This window comes from Felis catus, chromosome C2 (genome assembly GCF_018350175.1).
Source record: "Felis catus isolate Fca126 chromosome C2, F.catus_Fca126_mat1.0, whole genome shotgun sequence".
Lineage (NCBI taxonomy): Eukaryota > Metazoa > Chordata > Mammalia > Carnivora > Felidae > Felis > Felis catus.
The window spans coordinates 108,079,658-108,102,171 of NC_058376.1; the positions used below are offsets into that span (position 1 = coordinate 108,079,658).

The 22,514-nt window shown below is 41.3% G+C and overlaps 1 long non-coding RNA gene across 2 annotated transcripts in view; it reads right to left on the minus strand.

Moving 5' to 3' along the window:
* Nucleotides 1–22,514, minus strand: part of LOC109491422 — a 37,080-nt gene that overhangs the window by 9,444 nt on the left and 5,122 nt on the right. For both annotated transcript variants that reach the window (XR_002144759.3, XR_006585369.1), the window contains exons 2-4: nt 17,013–17,180; nt 14,654–14,752; nt 6,687–6,889 (exon numbers count right to left, since the gene is read on the minus strand). This is a non-coding gene — a long non-coding RNA (uncharacterized LOC109491422). The remainder of the gene's footprint in view (nt 1–6,686; nt 6,890–14,653; nt 14,753–17,012; nt 17,181–22,514) is intronic.

The following is a 22,514-nucleotide window of genomic DNA, read 5'->3' on the forward strand; positions in this document are numbered from 1 at the left end:
TGTTCAGATCATCTCTGATTCCTCCTTTTTCTCTCCCCTGTCTGGTCTCTGGGTGCAGTCAGTAGGACTCCTGCAAGGTTTACGTGGGATCTTTTTGCTTCTTTCTGACTCCTTTGCCACTACTCACGCAAACCACCTCCCTCTCCTGCCTGGACCACTATAATACTCTTCTAAGGGTTCCCTCAGCCTTTGCTCTGCCTCCAAGTGACCAGAGAGAGCTTTTAAAAATACTTACCAAGGGGGCGCCTGGGTGGCTTAGTTGGTTAAGCTTCTGACTCTTGATTTCAGCTCAGGTCATGATCTCACCTTTTGTGAATTCAAGCCCTGCATTGGGCTGACAGTGCTGAGCCTGCTTGGGATTCTATCTCTCCCTCTCTTTCTGCCCCTTCCTTACTGGTTCTCTCTCTCTCTCTTTCTCTCTCTCTCTCTCTCTCTCTCCCCCCCCCCAAAAATAAACATAAAAAAATTAAAAAAAATTTTTAAGTCAGTAGCATGCCAAAGCACTAAATAACTGAATCCACATGTGATATCATGGTCTGGCAACTGCCTTCCTTTCCTCATTCTGTCCTCCCTTCCCTCTGTTCTTTAGGCTTTTGTTCACACATGCCTTCTCGTGTTTCCTCACTATCCATGACTCCATTTTATTTTCTTCATAGCCCCTACCACCATTTGAAATTATTTTATTTGATTACTTATGTATGTCCCGCTTTCCTCCTCCAGAATGTCAGCTACATGAGGGTGGGGTACTTGACTATTTTATTCACGGTCTAGCCCCATTGCCCATAATAGGGCAATTGTAGGCCTCGGGTGTTTGTTGTATGAGTTCATGATGTGATCTCCAAGTGTTTGTGAAAACTTACGCTTCTGAGTGTTTGCAATGTCTTGATAACCTTAACAGTGTCTCAGATGAAAGATAGCTATTATGGCCATTTTGTAAATATCCTATTGACAAATTGACTCATTTGTATACTCTATAAATATTTATTAAATGTTCACTACAAGCAACATGCTACATATGATTTAGCTAGTATTGTCTGCTGGTGTATTGAGCGATTAATGAAGGAGAATTAAAAATACAGAAGTCAGGAGTAGGAATCGAGGAACTACGTCTGAAAGCTGTCCTAGGGGTAGAAGAAGGTCATTGTTTCATGTGAAACTGAGAGGGAAATGTGGGTGGGGGTATAGATGAATTCATTGGTAAGGAAGTGAAAATGTTTGATGGCTTCTATTTCCTCTGAAGTTGCGAACCGCAAAAGAGAATGGTGGGCATAGGCAAGAGAGCTTGAGAAGCTGCAGTGGTTTCGTGTTCTTCACACTCAGGGCACATGTTTTTCACCATATGAGCACCTGCTTGCCTCTCCCAGGTGGAGCACCTGCTTGCCTCTCCCAGAATGATGCAGTAAGGCAAGGAGGGAGGGGTCTGTGAGACCTTATAAAGCAGTATGAGGAGTCAAGAATGGAGGTGAGGGAAGACATCCAGATGGCTAACGGACACATGAAAAGATGCTCAACATCACTCATCATCAGGGAAATGTGAACCCAAATCACAACGAGATGCCACCTCACACCTATCAGAATGGCTACAATTAACAACCCAGGAAACAACAGATGTTGATGAGGACACAGAGACAAGGGAATACTTTTGCATTGCTGATGGGAATGCAAACTGGTGCAGCCACTCTGAAAAACAATATGGAGGTTTTAAAAAATTAAAAACAGAACTACCTTTTGACCCAGAAATTGGACTACTAGGTATTCATCCAAAATGCTGATTTGAAGGGGCATATGCACCCCAATGCTTATAGCAGCACTATCGACAATAGCTGAATTATGGAAAGAGCCCAAATGTCCATCAACTGATGAATGGATATAGAAGATGTGAGATACACACACACACACACACACACAATGGAATGTTATTTGGCGATCAAAAAGAATGAAATCTTGCCATTTACAACAACGTGGATGGGACTAGAGTGTATTATGCTAAGCAAAATAAGTCAGAGAAAGTCAAATATCATATGATTTCACTCATTTGTGAAATTTAAGAAACAAAATGGATGAACATAGGGGAAGGGAAGCAAAAATAAGATAAAAACACAGAAGGAGATAAACTATAAGAGACTCTTAAATACAGAGAACAAACAGGGTTGCTGGAGGGGTGTTGGGTGGGGGGGGATGGGCTAAATGGGTGATGGGCATTACAGAGGACACTTGTTGGGATGAGCACTGGGTGTTAGATGTAAGTGATGAATTACTAAATTCTATTCCTGAAATCATTATTACCCTATATGCTAACTAACTTGGATAAAAAAAAAAAAAAAGAATGGAGGTGAGTGGCCCCTGAGTGGCTCAGTCAGTTAAGCGTCAGGCTCTTGATTTCATCTCAGGTCATGATCTCACAGTTCATGAGATCAAGCCCTGCATCAGGCTCTGCATTGACAGCATGGAGCCTGCTTGGGAGTCTGTCTCTCCTTCCCTCTCTCTCTCTCTCTCTCTCTCTCTCTCTCTCTCTCTGCCCTTCCCCCTCTCATGCGCTCTCTCTCTCTCTCTCTCTCTCTCTCTCTCAAAAATAAATAAGTAAACTTTAAAAAAAGAAGAAGAAAGGAGGTGAAAGTCTGTGGACCCAGGAGGAATTTAGAGAAAGGAAGAGATCAAATGGTGGTCATAACCTCTAGATCAAGATGGATGAGTGATCACATGGAGAAACCTCTTTTCGAGCACAGATAAAAACATTTTGAGCCAAAACCTAGACAGTAAAAACATGGGCATTTGGATAAAGTGGTGAGTCAGGAGGGAGGTTACGTTGTTCTAAATGTCTTGTCCAGGGGGGAGGCTAGACATATAGTTTAACTATTGTCTTTGTTAAGAAAATATAAACTTAAGTCTATTAAAGCCACTAAAGGATTAGAAACAGAATGTGTAACCACCAAACTTGTCGAAGAAGAAAAGGAATTAGGAAAACCTGAAAGTCCAAAAGAAGATAGAAAAGGGAAAAAAAATAACCTTCATAAATTCGAAAATATAAAATGTCAAAGTTAGATAGATAGAGATAATATGATTCCTAATCATATTACATAAATATTTAAACTCATATATTAAAGGACAGGGCTGTTAAGATTGGTTTTCATTCCAATTATCCATACTGCTTACAAGTTATATACCTCAAACAAAACAACATAGAAAGATTACAAATAAGGGGATGGGGAAAAGATATGTCAGGAAATTAGTACCTAAGAGAAAGCTGGCTTAGCAATACTAATATCAGATAAATTGGAGGTTAAACTAAAAATATTTCTGGAAACAACCAAGACAATATGAATACAATAAATATGTATGCCTGTAACAACACAGCTTTTGTGGAAGGTACTGGAAACTCACTCATTCAGAACTACTCCAACATCCTGCTTATTGGGGTAAAGACTACGTTTCTCAGTTTCCCCTGCAGCTAGATTGTCTTTGTGAATAGGCCTCTGCCAAGCAGAGATTTAGAAGGTGAAAGCAAATATTATCATGGGGTGGCCACAAGGTCCTTCAGGTAGGAAGGGTGGTGGTGGTACTTGGCTTTTGTGACAGTTGTAGGGGTTCTGGAATCCTGGTTCTAGTGTTGGAGGGACTTAGTGGCAGACAGCGGCTGGGTGTAGGGTTTCTGCAGGATAGTAGATGCTTCTCCGAGCTGAATTGCTCCCAGGCTGGGTAATAACCAAGCGCGGCTCTCTTGCCTCTCTGATGTTCTGTAAGCTACCTGTACCCTGTAATAAACCCCTTTCTGCTTACCCTAGCTGGAGTTTGCCACACTGTGATGTGATAGGTGCCATGCTAGGGGGAAGCCCTGGACACTACTCTAAGCTAAGCCCTTTCTGACTGGGGGGAAGCGTGAAATCCTTGCAGCATTCCAAGAGCAGGTGACAACGGCAATATGTGCCGAAGTACGAGTTGGAATAAGCTAGGTGGAGGGCATAGATAAAAAAGGAGTGGCACGTGCAAAGGTGGAGCCCAGGAGACCAAGAGCTCTACAGGAGCTCAGGGTCCCTAACACAGGATGAGAGTGATGAAGACGGAGTCAGGGGAAATCACAGATGGCCTTGCCTGCCAATCTGTATACTGCAACTGTTGTTTTTGCCGACACAGCATCTTGGCTGCCTCTCCTGCAATCTTCCCACCCTTCCTCCTACCGCAAGGCACATGCATTTCCTTCCGGGAGCCACTTGTTCTCCACTCGATTGAAGGGATTTGGATGGGATCACCAATCACACTAGCTCTTCTCCCTGATGACAGGGAGAGCCTTGCTGCAGGTCTGACCATCGGGGTTGACATTCCTGTGGTCGTGGCGATTGGTCTAAGATGAGCCTGTGTGTCAGTCCATACCCTGTTAGAGTCCTTCCCGGGGATTTGTAAAATTTAGAACTGGCTCAGAGTTGTAGATACTGGTAGTCATTACCTACCCCCCAGAATCTTAATCCTAGTAGGCCCCCTGGAGCAGCTTTATGTGGGGTTCCATCTTATGGGAAATAGTATATTTGCTTATTATTTAGTCCCACCGAGCCTAGGTTGCTCGCCACCAAGGACCTTACAACAGAGCAAATGAGCGGAAGAACTGAGATTTAAGCCCATATGCACGATTCTATATGAGAATAGAACCTATTAACACACCCACGGACAAAAGCTTCAACCTCATTAGTAAGCAACAGGAAAGGTAAATTAAAGAAGTTTGTGAGTCCATTTTTTAAAAGCCATTATAAGATTAAAGGGTTTTTGTTGTTGTTGTTGTTGTTGTTGTTGTTGTTGTTTGTAATGGTAAGTACTGTCTTATTTTGTGGATGTTAAAGAATGTAAACCACTGGGTTGCCTGAGTGGCTTTGCCAGTTAAGCATCTGACTCTTGATTTCAGCTCAGGTCATGATCTTACAGTTCATGGGATTGAGCCCCATGTTGGGCTCCACACTAACATCACAGAACCTGCTTGGGATTCTCTCTGCCCCCCCCCTCCTTTCTCTCTCCTAAAATAAATACATAAACTTAAAAAAAATGTAAACTATCAAATATCAACAGGGGCAGGGAGCCTGGATGGCTCAGTCAATTGACCTCCAATTCTTTATCTCGGCTCAGGTGTTGATCTCAGGGTCCTGGGTTTGGGCTCCTCGCTAGATGTGCAGCCTACTTAAAAAAAAAAAAGTCAACAAGGCACTTGGCTGGTTCAATCATAGAATACACGACACTTGATTTCAGTGTCATGAGTTCGAACCCCATGTTGGGCGTAGAGATCACATTAAAAAATAAATAAAATATCAACAGCAGCTATCATTTATTGAGTGCTAACTAACAGGACAAACACTGTGCAAAGCAGCAAACAATGTTAACCCCTGAAACAACCAATGAAATAGATATTGTTATCTCTGGTTTAAAGATAAGATTTAGAGCGGTACCTGGGTGGCCCAGTCAATTAAACTTCTGACTCTTGATTTCAACTCAGGTCATGAACTCACAGTTTGTGGCATTGAGCCCCATGTGGGGCTCTGCACTGAGCATGGAGCCTGCTTAAGATTCACTCTCTCCCTCTCTATCTGCCCCTTCCCTGCTTGCGCCCTCTCTTTCTCTCTCTCTCAAAACAAATAAACATTTGTTTAAAAAAGGTAAGATTTAGAGAGACCCCTTGAACTTGCCAAGTTCTCGAAGGCACAAAGGGTGACTCTCTGGGACCCTCTCACTCTACAAGTGAACCAAACATGTGTCAAGGGGACTAGTAAAGTAGGAGCAACAAAAAAGAGAAAACATTTAATAGAGTTTGAAGTTTGGTGTTCAAAAACTAAAAACATTAAAGTCATCACAGGGAAACATTTATTCACTAGCCTCCCTCGCAACCTATTTTCAGCTGGGTGTTATATTTACTTTGAGCTACCTTTTGCAGGGAGGGCGGGGAAGCAGGTGGCACCCTTATTATGAGGGATGGCCTCTTAGAGCCTCACTCCAGCCCATGGAGCTGGGATTCAACCCAATCTGACTCTGAACCCTGTGCTTTTAACAAAGACTATTGGGACCCAACTTAGAGAGCAATTTAGCAAATTAAATCAATAGTGTCAGAAACATTCATAATTATTAATCTATTAAATTAAATATTGGGAAAATTGCAAAAGCATTAATAAATGGGTTAAAAGCAGAGCTCTTCATAATAGTAAAAAAAAAATGAAATTAATGCAAATGTTTAACCATACAGGCCTTGTGAAATAAATTATGTAATGCTGCCATGGAAAATAATCTTTATGAGGACTTTAAAGTGGGAAACTAATTGTATTATATCACATCAAGTGGAGAAAAAAACAACACATAAAACTACAAAATGTAGTCAGAACTGTAAAAAAGGAAATTTTAAATGTGTGGGGAAAAAGATGGAAAAGAAACACACTTAAAAATGTTAACAGAGACTGCATTTTGGTGTGATGGGCGATTTTCTCCAATTTCTTATAAATTTCTATAATGAGAATTTTCTCTAATGAGTATTACTTTTAAAGTAGAAATCTTAATAATATTTATTTTCTTAAAAAGTCAAAACAATCTTGGAAAAGGTCTTTATTTAGATAGTAAAAAATACTGAGTGATGGAGAGGCTTCACGTGAAGATATAATTATAATTGTGATTTCTCAGTGCTTAAGGCTAAGAGGAAACACCCCCAGCTATCCTTTACTTACAGTTTTCCAGTACAATGTGATGTCAATTTTTTTGCCCCGCTGTCAGCTTGTGTGATTCAATATTAGATTTAGGAAGCATGGTCAGGATAGACTTATTCGAAACTTATATACTTCATGAAGCATCTGGGTAGGTTATTTACGTTGCTGGATCGCTAATCCCAGAAATACCCTGGTAGTTATAGAACTCTCTGATCCTGCAGGAGCTAAATCGAAAAAAGAAAATACTATCATGGAATAAATCTACAAAGCTTATTATTGTAATTTATGAAAACTTGCTCCTTTGTTTTGGAAACACTTTCTTCTCCTGGTGTCTGTATCACCCAGTGACCATTCCCGGTTTTCCTCTGGTCATCTCTGGCTGTTTCTTCTGTCTCCTTTGAGGCTATTCACTCTGTGCTGCTCCGAAATGTACATGTTCGCCTTGTCTGTCCTAGGCCCTCTGCTCTCCTCTCTGCACCTGGACAACCACATCTACTCTCTTGGTGCCTGCTACCCTCTGCGCAGTAGCCATTTCCCTAAAAGCTAGTACTTCATAACTTAGAAATAGGCTCAGTATAAAAGTTGTCATTAGCCTTCATTTCTTAATAACAGATAGCTCTCAGAAATGGTTATCAAGGAACAGATGTATAAACCAAAGTGTTATCTTTTGACTGCCTTTTCCCTCCATCTATCTGACCACTGATGTTTCAGTGTTAAGATGAATAGGTCATCTCTTACTTTCAGTGTGATTTCTCTGAAGTTATTTCACCATGGACTAAACAACTGTCAATTTCATGTGGTACTTAAAAAAATTTTTTTAAAGTTTATTTATTTAAGAGCTAGTGAGTGTGAATGCAGGAGGAGGAGGAGGGGATTGAGAGAGAGAGAGAGAGAGAGAGAGAGAGCATATCAAAAGCAGGCTCCATGCACTGTCAGCATGGAGTCCAATGTGGGGCTTGATCTCATGACCCATGATCTGATCCTCAGATCATGACCTGAGCTGAAATCAAGAGTCTGCCACTTAACCAACTGAGCCTCTCAGGCGCCCCTCATGTAGTACTTAAAAAAATTCATCTGAGAAATCCACAAGTTGCAGAAAGCACCCAGGGGGTACAGCCACTCCATGGCTTCCCAGCTGGGCATGTCTCATGAGGCACCAGAGTGACACCTACTAAGTAGGATGTCCACTCCTGGAATGAATTGATGTATAAATGGATAACACAATAACCCCCAAGTTGTCCTTCCTGACAAAACTCCACCTGTCCTTGTAAATGGTTTAGATCATGTTTGATTCTCACTGCTTTGCATTGTCTGAGAATCATGACATTTGTGTTTTCATCCCATCAAAACATGTGTTACAAGGTGCATCAGCCATTCTCCTTCCCCTTTCCCTTCCTCAGAGGTCACTGTTAACTCTGGAAAACAGTACTCTCTCAGCTACACAAACACAGATAAGTATTGTCATGTCCCCACTTCCTGCCCTTATTGTGTTTGTCCAGTAGGTGGTAATCATTTCAACAGATATTTTTGAGGGCCAACTATGTACCAGGAGCTGCGCTAGGCACTGTAGAATGCAAGTTAATTGGAACAAAAGTCTTCAAAAGTAAATCACAATTCTGTCTCCTTCCTCTAGCTTTCAGGCATGAGGCATGAGGCATGACCTGAGCTCAGCCATTACCCCCCACCCAATACAATTGCTTTGTGGCTAGAGCTCAAAGTCAAAACCAGTTGGGGCTGATGCTGTTTATTTTGTTCTTTCTTGTAACCTTTATTGCAGACTTTAACGAATCAGTAAAAACTTAGGTGCAAAAATACCCGAATTCAAAATTAGACATTCCAAATGCTCCCCAGCTATCCCACTTTAATGTTTTACATAATCTTTATTAGACCAAATACTCCTTCCACTGTCCCTTCCCACCTAGCAGCCTCCTCAGGCAGTAACATGACTTAAATGCACACGAAACATACTTTCGCTAGACTATTGGCTTTCTGTGGCACTAAGTGAAAAAGACTGAGACACCCCCAATATCATAGCTAGCCTAGTATTTGTTTCCTCTTTCACAGCAAATTAGGGAATTTGATGATCTCTATTATTATTCTTCATTATTTTCAAACACTGACACTGGTTTTAGCCTTTAGAGCATTTTTTTCCTCCAAGTGGCAAACAAAGGAGAGCAGACATTATTCTGCATTCATTAAAAAATAGCCTTGTGTTTATTCTCCCTGAATTTCATATTTAGTGCCGTATGAAAGCCCTTCATACATAGTAAATGCACAGAGCCAATGCCATCCATTCAAGAGCACCTAGGTTCTGAGGAGCAAGGCGGACTGATCAGAGCTGTGAACTAATCCCCTTCTGCATCACAGCAGCGCCATCTGCAGCGTGTGGCTGGACCCCCTCCAAGTACTCACCACCTCCTTTAGAACTTTTACGAGCCTGCGTTTTGAAAGCATACTCATTCCATATGCAAAGGCTTGGATACATATGCACACCAACAGCCCGTATGCATGCAAAAGGTGCAGATGGGCAAAGGAAAATGAAGCCAGGGGTTTGGCACTAAGACAAATTATTAACCCCGGGAATTCTTAAAAGCCACATAGGAGTCCTATGGAAAAGCAGCCGCTCTCAGAACTGGCAATTGGAACTTATTTTAGATTTCAAAAACTGTACTTGAATCAGAGCATAAGAACAACGGCTTTTAGAACTTCAGTTTTTCGGTTTTGTTTTCTTTTGTTTTGCATTGTTCCCTTGGAAAACAAACATCTAAAAGGTCGCAGAATTTCAACCAGCAGCACCATCACCAGATTTGATCTTTTCTCCGTGGCTCCCACCGCACACGAACCACGTCATTCTGAGCTGATATGATGCAAGAGAATCATAGAAGAATAGACTTCCTTAAATTAACTAACAGCTGCATGACTCTTTGTAGGAAGGGAAAGTGGGTAGAATTACAAGAAATTATAATGCATGTGCAAATATTTAATATGCCCACAATATGTATAAATACATACTAGATCTTTCAACAGGTATACTAAGGCTTCTTATTAAGATCATTTATTTCAAACTAGTTTATAGAATTAAAACACTTAAGATTTTCAGGTCATATTTAGGTCTAAGGACTTTCAGAATTGAAGTCAGCATTTCTCCTTTATTCTTCTCCCATTTTTGTTTTTTACGGAGACATAATTAATATATAACATTGTGTTGGGGTGCCTGGGTGATTGAGCCGGTTAAGCATTTAACTCTTGATTTCGGTTCAGGTTGTGATCTCACAGGTTCGTGAGATGGAGCCTCGCATCGGGCTCTGTGCTGTCAGCACCAAGCCTGCTTGGGATTCTCTCTTTCCCTCTCTCTCTCTGCCCATCCCCCACGCGCGTGCATACTCTCTCACTTTCTCTTCCTCTCAAATAAATAAACATGAAAAAAGCCTCATTGTGTCAATTTTAGGTGTACGACATAATGATTTGATAAATGTTTATATTGCAAAATGATCACCACAATAAGTTTGCATCCATCAACCCACATAGTTACATTTTTTTTCTGATTTGATAAATGTTTATATTGCAAAATGATCACCACAATAAGTTTACATCCATCAACCCACATAGTTACATTTTTTTTTTCTGATGAGGAGAACATTTGCGATGTACTCTCTCAGCAACATTCAAATGTGCAATACGGTATTGTTAGCTATTAGAGTCAGCTTCTCCAAATGAAGATATATGCAATTTATCCTATTCTCCGCCAAAGAATTCACTTGGAATCAACTCAGCAGACCTACTTATTTGCGAGGCGTTGGACTGAAATCAGGAGACTCTGCCTACTCCACAACCCTCAGCTTGTCCCCTCAAGCCATCTATGAACAGTCACAACTCAAGCAGTCCTCTTACAGAATATTCAGAGTCTTGGACGTACCCATGCATTGTGCTGTTTCTGTTACGAGGTTCAATGATTTTCCCTGAAAGAATCTGAGGTGGAGGGGGGCAGGGGAGTGCAGGGTGCAGGAGCCAGATTATGCTTCTAGAGGCATGAATGAGGGGGTCAGAGAAAGGAGATGGCATGTCAATATGACAGTCAATGAGGAAGATAGGGGTAGCTGGAGGAATAGTTAAGTTAGATCAGTGTTTCTTAAGCCTGGCTGCAGAATGGAATCACCTGGAGAGCTTTAAAAACATTCTGACACCTGGGTTCCACCCCTGTCGTTTCTGACTTAATTGTCATGAGGTGCAGCCTCCCAGGATAAAGTTTTCACAGGTGCCCAGCTGATTCTAATGAATAGCCAGAGCTGAGAACAACTGGGATGGAGAAATAATATCTTTTAAAGATGGGAGCAAATTAAGCCCGTATAAATGCGGAAGAACAGAGCCATACAGAAGGAACAACTGAAGCCATATAAGGAGGCAGAGGTGATGATAATTGACATCCTGGGAGGCAGGTGAGGACGGAGTAGAAGGTAGACTATGCACTTAGAAATAAGAAGTATTCTTTCATTTTGGCAAGAGAAAGGGAGAGACGGGGGTGTGGATGGAGTCAGGGTTGAGGTTCTGCTAGCAGGATGGCAAAGGGGCAGGCTTTTTTTTTTTTTAATGTTTATTTTTGAGAGAGAGAGAGAAAGAGAGAGAGCGTGTGAGCGAGCAGGGGAGGGGCAGAGAGAGAGGAAGACACAGAATCCAAAGCAGGCTCCAGGATCTGAGCTGTCAGCACAGAGCCCAAAGCAAGGGTTGAATTCATGAACTGCGAGATCATGACCTGAGCTGAAGTTGGACGCCCAACGGACTGAGCCACCCAGGTGCCCCAAAGGGCAGGCTTCTTTTTTTTTTTTTTTAAAGGGCAGGCTTCTAATGAGCCTCTTGAATCAGAGGAAAGAGAGCAGGGCTGGTGAGCTTGGCATTTGGAGAAGAATGGAAAGGATTTGGCAATGTTGGGTGCCTAATTTATTAGAAACCCTGAACTTGTATGTTAGTAATATGTGAAGCTGATGGTTCTTAGCATTAAGAAATGGGAAAACAGTACTTTCCTAAGCATGAGATTTACATTCTTCATACCATGTGGTTAGATGGATTCAAAGTTGGGGCACCCGGGTGGCTCAGTAGGTTAAGCGCCCCACTTTAGCTCACCTCATGATCTCACAGTTCAGTTCGTGAGTTCCAGCCCTGCATCAGGCTCTTCAGCTCTCAGTGCGGAGCCTGCTTCGAAGCCTGTCTCCCTCTCTCAAAATAAATGAACATTCAAAAAAAAAAAAAAAAAAAGGATTCAAAGTTGAGCAGCTATGGGAAGCCGTGGGGGGACATAGTTGTAAATTAACCAATGAAATCCCTTGTAAATATATCCTCTAAATCCAAAACAAATCAACAAACTTCACTGATTTAAACACATCAATAATAAAGAAAATGTCAACAGCATTCTACATGTTTAAGTGAGTAAAAGGTAAATTCTCTATCCTTTTACGATTGTGGCCTTCCTAAAAATGATGTAGGATCTGCCTCCCCTGCATTTGCAGCAAGAGGTTTACAAATGTGTTCCACAGACTGAGATTCTCCCCGTTTCCCACAGTCATTCAGTCCCATACTCGCTGCCTTTCTGGTTTTATAATGGAGTGACTTGGTACTTGTGAAGATGTAATTTGAACATTCTGAAGTTGTGACAAAAAAATTGTAAGGAACTGAGGGATTTCCCAGGATGCAGGACCCTTAGTGCTAAAACCCAGAGTCCCAGGCAAAAGGGGAGGGTCGGTCATTCCACTGCTCTCTCCCTTCCATGACTCCTTTATTGGTGTCAAGGGCTTGCTGTCATGTGGCCTGAGAGACCAACAGAGTGCCAGGCTCGAGGTGGAAAGCCAACATGGTGAAAGGAGATTGAAGGCTACAAACTCTTCTATTAGCTTCCGTCTGCTCCATCGGGATTCTTACTGCAGTGTAGGGGAGCATCCTCAAAGGGTCAACTCCTAAAACCCCTGTCCCTTTTGTCTTTGAGACCACTGGTCCTTTGAGGTATCTGTTCTTAACTTTTTTTTTTTTTTTTTTTTTTTTTGGTCTTGGGGCTAGTGGCCTGAGAAGGCTTCTTCCCTTCCCGAACCACATTTCTTTTCTCCTTTCATCCTCAAATAAGATAAACTAAATCAAATACATACCTTAAATTATCAGGCCAAAGCACTTTTTGATTAAAGAATTTTAAACATCTCAACACAAAGAGGGTGCTTTGCTCTTTAGAAATGGAGACCACCACCTGACCTCTTCTGCCCTTCAACAATGGAAGCCAAGTCTTTATCAGGAGGAAACTCTGCTTTCTTCTTTATTCTACATTGTGCTTTGCTTACAAGCCAATTTTAAAATGATCAACAGATGAAAAGTCACATTCTTGAGGGAGAACAGAACAGCACTTTGTACAACAGGCTGAAAAAATGAGTTTTATCTGTACCAAACCCTCCATCCGTGTTTGTTGATTTGGTGAATAAACGAAGACAAATCAGGGTTTTTAGTGATTGAAAAGTTTCTACTCGCAACCCCCATTATTTTTTCTGCCTTCACTAAAACTTGGCAAGTGTGTATATCGCAACACTAGGTGTAAAGCTCTGGATGGAGGCTATGGATTGTACCCGGACAAAGTAAAGCAAGGCCTTTGCCATCATAATAAGCTATCCTCAATTAGGAGAATGTGGTAAGGGGAGGAAAGAAAATTACAGAGAACACTTCAGAATACCTTTTCCAAACTCACATAGCGAGTCAATCCAATTATAAAATAGAAAGGTATTGGGGCGCCTGGGTGGCGCAGTCGGTTAAGCGTCCGACTTCAGCCAGGTCACGATCTCGCGGTCCGTGAGTTCGAGCCCCGCGTCAGGCTCTGGGCTGATGGCTCAGAGCCTGGAGCCTGTTTCCGATTCTGTGTCTCCCTCTCTCTCTGCCCCTCCCCCGTTCATGCTCTGTCTCTCTCTGTCCCAAAAATAAATGAAAGTTGAAAAAAAAATTAAAAAAAAAAAAAGAAAAAGAAAGAAAGGTATTAAACATGTGTGTGAAGGACCAGAGAGAAAAAAAAAAGTGAAGCGAATAAATTCTACACATTTATAGAATTGTAGAATTCTAAAAATTCTACAAAGATCTCCTGTAGATCTTCTCCTGTAGAATCTCCAGATTCCTTTCCAAAGAAAACACGGTGGCTTGTGTTTTGGTTGCTTTTAAAAGTTTTTCCTAGGTTTCATGTGGCCTATCTTCTGGGCAGAGTCACACGCAAAAAAAAACATAAATCTGTCTCTGGAAGCCTTGAAGATTCTTGTGTATCTTTGACGTTGGTGGTTTTTAGAGCCAGACCAAATATATGGCACCTTACAGAAAGCATCCCTGAATCCTCCTTGGCCACAGTTCTTTTTTCTAAAGCTCTGTATTCATGGCAGCCCCTAAATGTCTCTGTTACTCACCCCGCTCCCCATAGTGGTCCCTCTCCAACTCTTCCTTCACCCATTGATCCATTCCGAGCTGCACAAACCTGTCAGGACTCCTGTTCCTAATTGCCGACTCTGTCCGTCTGCTCTACAAGGCCGGAGAACTCCATTTATTCTCGTTTCCCACAGAGCAGAGTTTGTAGAGTCCTCTGGGGAGTGTTGCTCTCTTTTTGACTGATGTGGGAAAAAAGACTATGGAACATTTCTGGCAAATAAAATTCTCTACTTTGTTCTACTTGCATTCCTTGGTAGAGATAATTCTCTCTGAGGGCAGATGGGGCTCAAGCCAGCATAGAAGTGAAATGGAGGTAAGGGGTGAAGAGGGATTTGTTTTTCCATTGGTCCATCCACTTGTGACAGCTGTGTAAGTTAAAATGAGAACCCACATCACCTATGTTAAGGTTTGATCTCGTTGAATGGCAACCTACACAAATCTTGTCTTTTCCCCGTGGGGCCGATGTTACAGCCCTCATGTTCCAGTTAGTTCTTGGCTTCCCACCATCCCCATTCTGACCACGTTGGGCCTTTCCAAATGTTGTCATTTCCTCTCACCTTAAACCTTGATAGAGCTGACCCCAGGCCAATTTGTGTGACTGTATTCTTAAGACTGTGCCCATGCTTTGGCCCAATATCTCCACTTCTAGGACTCTGCTAAAGAAATAATCAGAGATGCAGATGAATAGTTATACCTAATATAGACTTACTTGTAATAGTGAAAAAAAATGGGTACAACCTAAATGTCTGCAAATCAAGAAGTGGCTAAAATTTTCTGATAGGTTATATGATGAAATACATATCTATCAGAATGCTAACATCAAAGGATATTCAACTACCTAAAATGTTTCTAATTCAGCTTTAACTAAAATCATGAATGGAAATTCTACATGAAGTATGATATCAATTTTGTATGTGGACATATATGTATATGTGCGCAGGTATATATATATATATATATATATATATATATATATATATACACAATGCACAGATAAAACAACCACACACACAATTTGGTTGCTCCTGGGTAGTAGAAATATAGGTATTTATTTATCTTTCTGTATTTTTTCATGAGCGTGTGTTTATTTTATACCATAAGTGAATAAATATTATAGTAAAATAAATGAAAAAGGAAGTTCTTAGCATAGTAACTGATGAAAAGGGAACCCTGGAAGAATACTTAACAATATGGAGTATTGGGGGCACCTGGGTGGCTCAGTCAGTGAAGCAGCCGACTCTTGATTTTGGCTCAGGTCATGATCTAATGGTTCAGGAGTTCAAGCCCCACATCAGTCTCCATGCTGACAGTGTGGAGCCTGCTTGGGATTCTCTCTCTCTCTCTCTCTCTCTCTCTCTCTCTCTCTCTCTCTCTCTGCGCCTCCCCTGCTTGTGGTCTCTTTCTCTCTCTCAAAATAAATAAATAAATAAGCTTAAATAAAAAACAATATGGAGCAGTTAAATAAATAAAAGTACATTCATATGTCCCATCTCCATTATGGCCACACCTCCTGCTCTTGGCTCCTGAATATGTAGGAATGTACTTGGTCACTCAGGCCCAGAATTACTCCCAGACTGCTCCTCTCTGCCCTCTCAGGATCCTGCCGCCTACGATGTTGCGACCATTGACCTGTTACCTGCTTGGACATGACTGTCGGCATTTCTTCCTTGTTTGGAGAACCCTACTTCTCCTGCCCTGCAGTTTAGTAGAACTGGCCCCCTGCACTCCACTAAGTGTGGTCCTCAGATACCAACTTGGCCAATCAGGTACTCTATCCTCCTGGCCACAGTGATGGGTTCAGCTCAGGTGACCAGAATCCCTGCTGATAATGTTCTTCAGAAGCCACCAGAAAAACTACTATCTCTTCCTCAGGGATCAAGATCTATAAAGATAAGCCAGAGAGTCTTATGACCAGCTTTCTTTCAAGAGAATCCACATATTGTCCATGGTGGAGAGAATGATACCAACACAGATGAAGAGAGGTGAGAGATAACGAATAAGAAACTCCTAAGGACATTGTTTGAGCTTCTGTTACTCTTTCAGCAGTAACGGAAATTGTTTTTATTTTCCTCAGTTAACAATTTTCTCCCTTTCCTCCCTCCCTTCATCCTTCCCTGCTTATCTCTATTTAAAGAAAATTTTTTCTGTTGTTAATTTTTTTCTTTTCTAAACTTGAGAAAGGGATCTGTCACTCATAACTAAAGAGTTCTGACTCAGTTACCCTACCTTGGATTTGATGACCTGGCTTTTGGAAGCAACCACTTTGCTTCTGCATGCCAAGTAAGTCTGGATTCCTTTTAGAGAAACTCTTGACTTAGAGGGCATGGTTTTATATAGAATTTTTCCCTCTATTTCTGGACATTTCTGTCTTTATTGGCCGGAAATTTCTTTCCTCCCTACCAGTAAGAGAGTGAGATCAGACATGTATCATTTAATATTTTAAAAGCACTAAAAATTGTTTTGAAAGCATTGTTAATGACATAGAGAGATTCTCATAAAATATGACCTCAATTATGTTAAGTATGTAATAGCTAGTCACAGAAAAATACTAGAAGGAAATATATCAAAATATTAACAGCGCCTGTATCTGAGCAGGAGGATTATGGGTGATTTACACATTACATTTTCTAATTTTGTAAATGGATATGCAATTATTTTGTGATTAGAAAATAAGAAGAGTTATTAAAATAAATACACAAATTATAATACTTTCATCCAAGGGACAATTTTGTAGTCCCTAGAAAGAATATTTTGAAGACCTTCCAGTGACATTGAAAAATGCTCATAATAGAACAGTTATAAGGGTGGACAAAACTGTATACAGTGCTGATCTCAACTATTTTATAATTATAGGTGTGTAAATAGATGCATAGGAAATTACTAAAGAAATTGCTTCAACGTGTTAATAGTCGTTACCTCTGAGTTTTGAAATCATGGTTGGATTTTGGCTTCTTCTCCAACTTTCAGAATCAGAATTATTTTATAACTAATAAAATAGGGGTGCCTGGATGGCTCAATTGGGAGAACACGTGGCTCTTGATCTTGAGGTCATGAGTTTGAGCCCCACGTTGGGTATGGAGATCACTGAAAAAAATAAAAATAAAAACCTAAAAACATTATGATAAAGCAGTAGAATGTTACTTGGTGGAGAATGGGTTTGAGAAGGCAACTCTTCCTCATTCCTGTCCCTTTGATGTCAGAAACTCTACACCTTTCCTCCTTTTCCCTGGTCAAGGGTCGAAGTCCCCTCTATCTTTGCTGAAGGAAGGAGTGAACAGGGGTCAATTTCTATTCTGGGCAGAAACTGAGGCTTTGTAAACTTCACAGAGATGATTCTGTCTACTTACAGCCAAGTTTCCCCTGCTTTATCTCCCAATTTAGCTATACATCACATGCACACATTTGTTTATTTACCAACAATTAAAGCAGAATTTCTCAGAAAGGAAGGAGCTAAATCTGGGAATGTAGCACAAGAAAAATATTTACATACCATATCTCGAATGCAAACCATGTTTTGCATTGTGCTAGGTATTTTATGTACATTTTCTCATTTAATCTTTTCGAAATCCCTGTGAAAAAATGCCATCGTTTCCCCCTGATTAATAGATTAGCCAAAGAGAGTCTTAGAGAGTTTTCAAATAACGTTACCAGTTCACACAGTCAATAAGTAGTAGGAGTGGAATTAAAGCTAAGGCAGTGTTACTCTAAGGCCTGTGTTATTAACCAGCTGTATGGCAAACTGTGGTAATATACACCATAATTTTTGTATTAACTCTAATGCCTTCTTAATTGAGAATTGGTGAAACCCTTGCAAAAGGTGGTTAGGAGAAATTTCAGTTATTTTTCTGTGTTCATTATTGTCTGATTCTGTACCATCTGTATAAGATGCCTAACTGATATACAACAGAGTGAAGACTCCTTTGGATCTAGGGTGTTAAAAATAATTGCAGGAAAAGCTCAACTTCTCTGTAATTGGTTGGAGCTCAGACTTTAAATACAGTGTTCAGCAGTTATGTGTGTAGTTTTAGATACTTCTGCTCCTACCAGCTACTGTATTGATCTGTGTAGAAATGGAAGACAAGGAAGAATATTCTCTAATGTGCTCTCTGTAAAGCTCTGGATACGTTTTCTGGCTTCCCCTCTCTTTGTTCTGTGTTGCTGGGGTATGGAGCAGTTTAAAGATCATCTCAGGTTTCCTGATAGTTTTTTGTTAGGGAGCAACATAGAATTTAAGACTTATATGAATAGGTTATCTCCATGTTGCCAAAATTATTGCTAGTGTGGTTCTACTTTTGAGGGCTCTAATTGGCATTACCATGGTTCTGCCCTTTGGCTCTTTCATATCCATAAGAGTAGGAAATTTGTTCCAAGGAGCCAGGAAGAGCAGTGGAGTCAGTGCAGAGTCAGGGAAGGAGCCATCAGAAAGGCGGGAAAAAAGGGATGGGGGCAGAACCAGGGGCTCTTCCAGTTGAATGGAGACTAGAGAAAGGAACGTTCTGAAGGATAAGATGTTCAATGGTGCTGGGGTTCCTGGGTGGCTAAATTCGTTGAGCATCTGACTCTTGATTTCGTCTCAGGTCATGATCCCAGGGTTGTGGGTTTGAGCCCTGTGTTGGGGTCTGTGCTGAATGTGAAGTTTGCTTGGGATTTTCTCTCTCTCTCTCTCTCTCTCTCTCTCTCTCTCTCTCTCTGCCCCTCCCCTGCTTGCAGATGCTCTCTCTCTCTCTCTCTCAAAATAAATAAATAAACATAAAAAAAAGATGGTCAATGGTGCTAAATGTTGAGGACAGGTTAAGTGGCTAAAAACTAAGCAAACAATGTTGGCTTGGGCAATAGAGTAGGCATTCCTGGAGCAGATTCAGATGAGAGATGGAGGCAGAATTCAGGCGTCAGTGTGGCAAAGAATGAGTGGGAAGTAAGGCCCTGAATGATTCCAAGCATAGTCTTCTTTCTTTGGCAGTGAAGGGCAGGGGGGACGTTTAAGCATGCCACAGAGTTGAGGGAAAGCGTGTGTATGTGTGTGTGTGCACACATGTGTTCAGGAAATGAGACAGCTGGGCAGGTTTATAAACTGAGCAGGAGGCAACACATCAAGAGAGAAGAGAGGAGAGAAGGATACTAACTACCATTGCTGAGAGCTTCCTATTCTAGGCACAGTGCTAGGTGATGGGACCTATGAATGTGCCTTCATATTATTTGTTTCATTTAATGCACACAGCAACCTTGGGAGGAAAGTGAGGCTCAGAGAAGGTGGGTAATTTGCCCAGGATCACACAGCTATTATTCTGGCAGATGAAACAGACAGATCTTTCTGACTCTAAAGACATATAAGTTCTATTCATTAAAGAGAGGGAAAAGAGGAAAGGATATTTAGTGCAGAAAAGGTCCTAGAGGAGGGAGTTGAAGTTGGAATAAACAACATGGGTGAGTAAGAGAGAGGGCCATATATACCCCAGAAGCAAATCCTGTAAAAGGGATTAGAACTTCATTTCATTTTACTTCATGGGTAAAAATAGCCGAGGTAGCTGACATATGTATTCAGCTAGGTTCCGGGAGACCATTGATAATTCCTGATGCTTATAGCGCTTTGATTCCCTTATTGTGTCTGACTTTGGTCGTCACCAAAATGATCTCAAATAGTATCCTGTGCCCTTGCATGACCGTGTACTCCTCTAGCTCTTCCTTTTACCTGGAATTCCCTTCTTCATCTATTTATGTGTATAAAGATGCAGCCTACTAGTTCATTGGCAAGCCATATGAGACAAATACTGAGATTGAATGAATCCCATTCGAAGATCTGGTCTTTGAATTTTTATCTACCAGATTGTTGTTAGATTACATTGGCTGGGGCATGTGAAACACAGGAATTTTTAAATTCTTTAAATAAAGACCCCTAAAAGATGAGCAACACATTACAACTGAGCTTCTGTTTCATCTAAGCCATTCTAGTTGAAATTCGTGACCTACTTTATCTTGTGTTCTGTTGCCATAGTGCTTAGGTTAGACGTGTAACTAAAGAAAATTGATTTCCAGTGCAAATCTTAATTTTTATTGTGCCCTGCAGTGCTGCATAGATGATGTATGTATGATAAGTCTCACATTTAGAAGATTCCAGGGGAAGTTAAAGTATTATGGCCTCTATCTGTGGATATTAAGATAATATATTTTCTGTAGATGTGTATCATTTTCTTAAAAAAGTAACTGAGTTTATGAATATCCTTAGGCAAAAAAGAAACAGGATTTTCTGACTGCTTCAGAAGTGGTGTCCAATTTACATGGGTCAACCAGTATTTGCTAAAAAGGAAAACAATATTTATCTTGGAAAGCATAAACCTCAAGCTCAAAGAGAAATGCTTGTCCCTCAAATGTCTTAATGCTTCATTTGATTTAAAAATCTGTTCTACAAGGGCACCTAGGTGGCTCAGTCAGTTAGGCATCTGACTCTTGATTTCAGCTCACGTCATGATCTCACAATCCATGGGTTCGAGCTCCACATCAGGCTCTGGGCTGACAGTGCAGAACCAACCTGCTTGGGATTCTGTCTCTTCCTCGCTCTCTGCCCCTCCCCTGCTCTCTCTCTCTCTCAAAATAAATAAATGTAAGAAAACATCTGTTCTACGGTAAAGTGAGCATTTAGAGTTCTCAAGACCCCATCTTTTTTAAAAAACAAAAACCAAAAGACCCAGCTGGCAGACATTTCCTGTCAATGGCAGGGTATGTGTTTGACGGATGGGAGAAGAGGCCGGGCCAAGCCTACTGGGCCAACATTCCCCACCAGTCTCTATAAATGGGAACATTTCTTTCTGAATGGCGAGGCTTTTTGCATTACACCAGTGATATTGTGATTTCCCAAGTGTGGAGAGCAATGAAAATGTCTTTTGTTATGTTGATGACTTTTGGAAAAGTCACTAGGTAAACCAAGAATGGGGGCTGCTTGCCTGGGGAACCAATCACGATTAGAGGGTTAGACCGTTCAGTCCCACCCCCCTGACCTCTGGGGACAGGTGAGGGGCTGGAGGTTGAATCAATCACCAGCAGCCAATGATTTAATCAACCATGCCTGTGTAATGCAACCTGCATTAAAAACCCCAAAGGAGGGGGGTTTGAAGAGCTTCCAGGTTGGTGAGCCAGAACACTTCCCCGTGCCAGCCCCTAAATCCATGGAGGCTGAAGCTCTTGTGTTCAGGACCTTGCTCTAGGTATCTTTTCATCTTGTTCATTTGTAGCCTTTAATATTCTTTTCAGTAAACTGGTAATCTAGTGAATAAACTGTTTTCCTGAGTTCTGTAAGCTGCTCTAGCAAATTAATCAAACCTGAGGAGGGAGTCATGAAAACCTCCAATGTGTGGCTGGTTTGGCATCTGAAGTGGGGGCAGTCTTCTGGGGCTGAGCCCTTAACCCAAGAGATCTGGCATGATCCCCAGGTTGATAGTGTCAGAATTGGGTTCAGGTTGTGGAACACCTTGGTCAGTGTCTGAGGAGAACTGAGTTAATTGCTTGGTGGGGTAGAAAAACACACACATTGTAGCACCTTGAAATTTTTTTCTCCTATATTGAATACATTCAAGTCTCCATAAATCTGGGAATTTATGGGGCAGATTACCCCCCAAACATGTTGTGTTTGGCTTACACAATTCACTTATTGCAGTTATAAAAGGAAAAAACCTATTTCCTTCTACTTTCAACACTCTGACACCAATGTGTGGGTTTTCCACACTAAACTATTCTCTAATTTTCAGTGGACTCCAACTGGGTGTCCTAAAGTTTCACTCAATTCTGTTTTTTTTTTTTTAATGCTTATTTACTTATTTTGAGAGAGAGAGTACATGAGAGCAGGGGAAGGGATGGAGAGAGAGGGAGAGAATCCCGAGCAGACCCCCTGTTGTCAGCGCAGGCTGTTGTGGGGCTTGATCTTACAAACTGAGATCATGACTTGAGCCAAAATCAAGACTCAGACTCTTAGCCAACTGGGCCCCCAGGAGCCCCTCACTCAATTCTGACACTAACTGCCTGGAGTTAGACCTCATAGGTTAAGGGTTGAGTCTCACAAAACTAAAGCCCACATCAGATGCTAATCTCAAATCCCAAGTTGTCTATGTCCCATCTATGCTTCTGATTAACTGGCTAAGATCAAGGACTCCCACAACTCCCTCCTCCAGTTTGATAATTTGTAAGAATAGCTCCCAGAACTCAGGAAATTGCTTTACTTATGATTTACTGCTTTATTATAAAGGATACAACTCTGGAACACCCAAATAGAAAAGATGCATAAGGGCAAAATATTCAGGCAAAGGCACAGGGCTACAATGATTTCTCTGGACACCCCACCTTCCCAGCAGAGGCTCTCTGAACCCAGAGGTGATGGTGGAGTGGGGCTGGGAGTTCCAATTCTCTAATCTCGAGTTTGGTTTCTAGAGC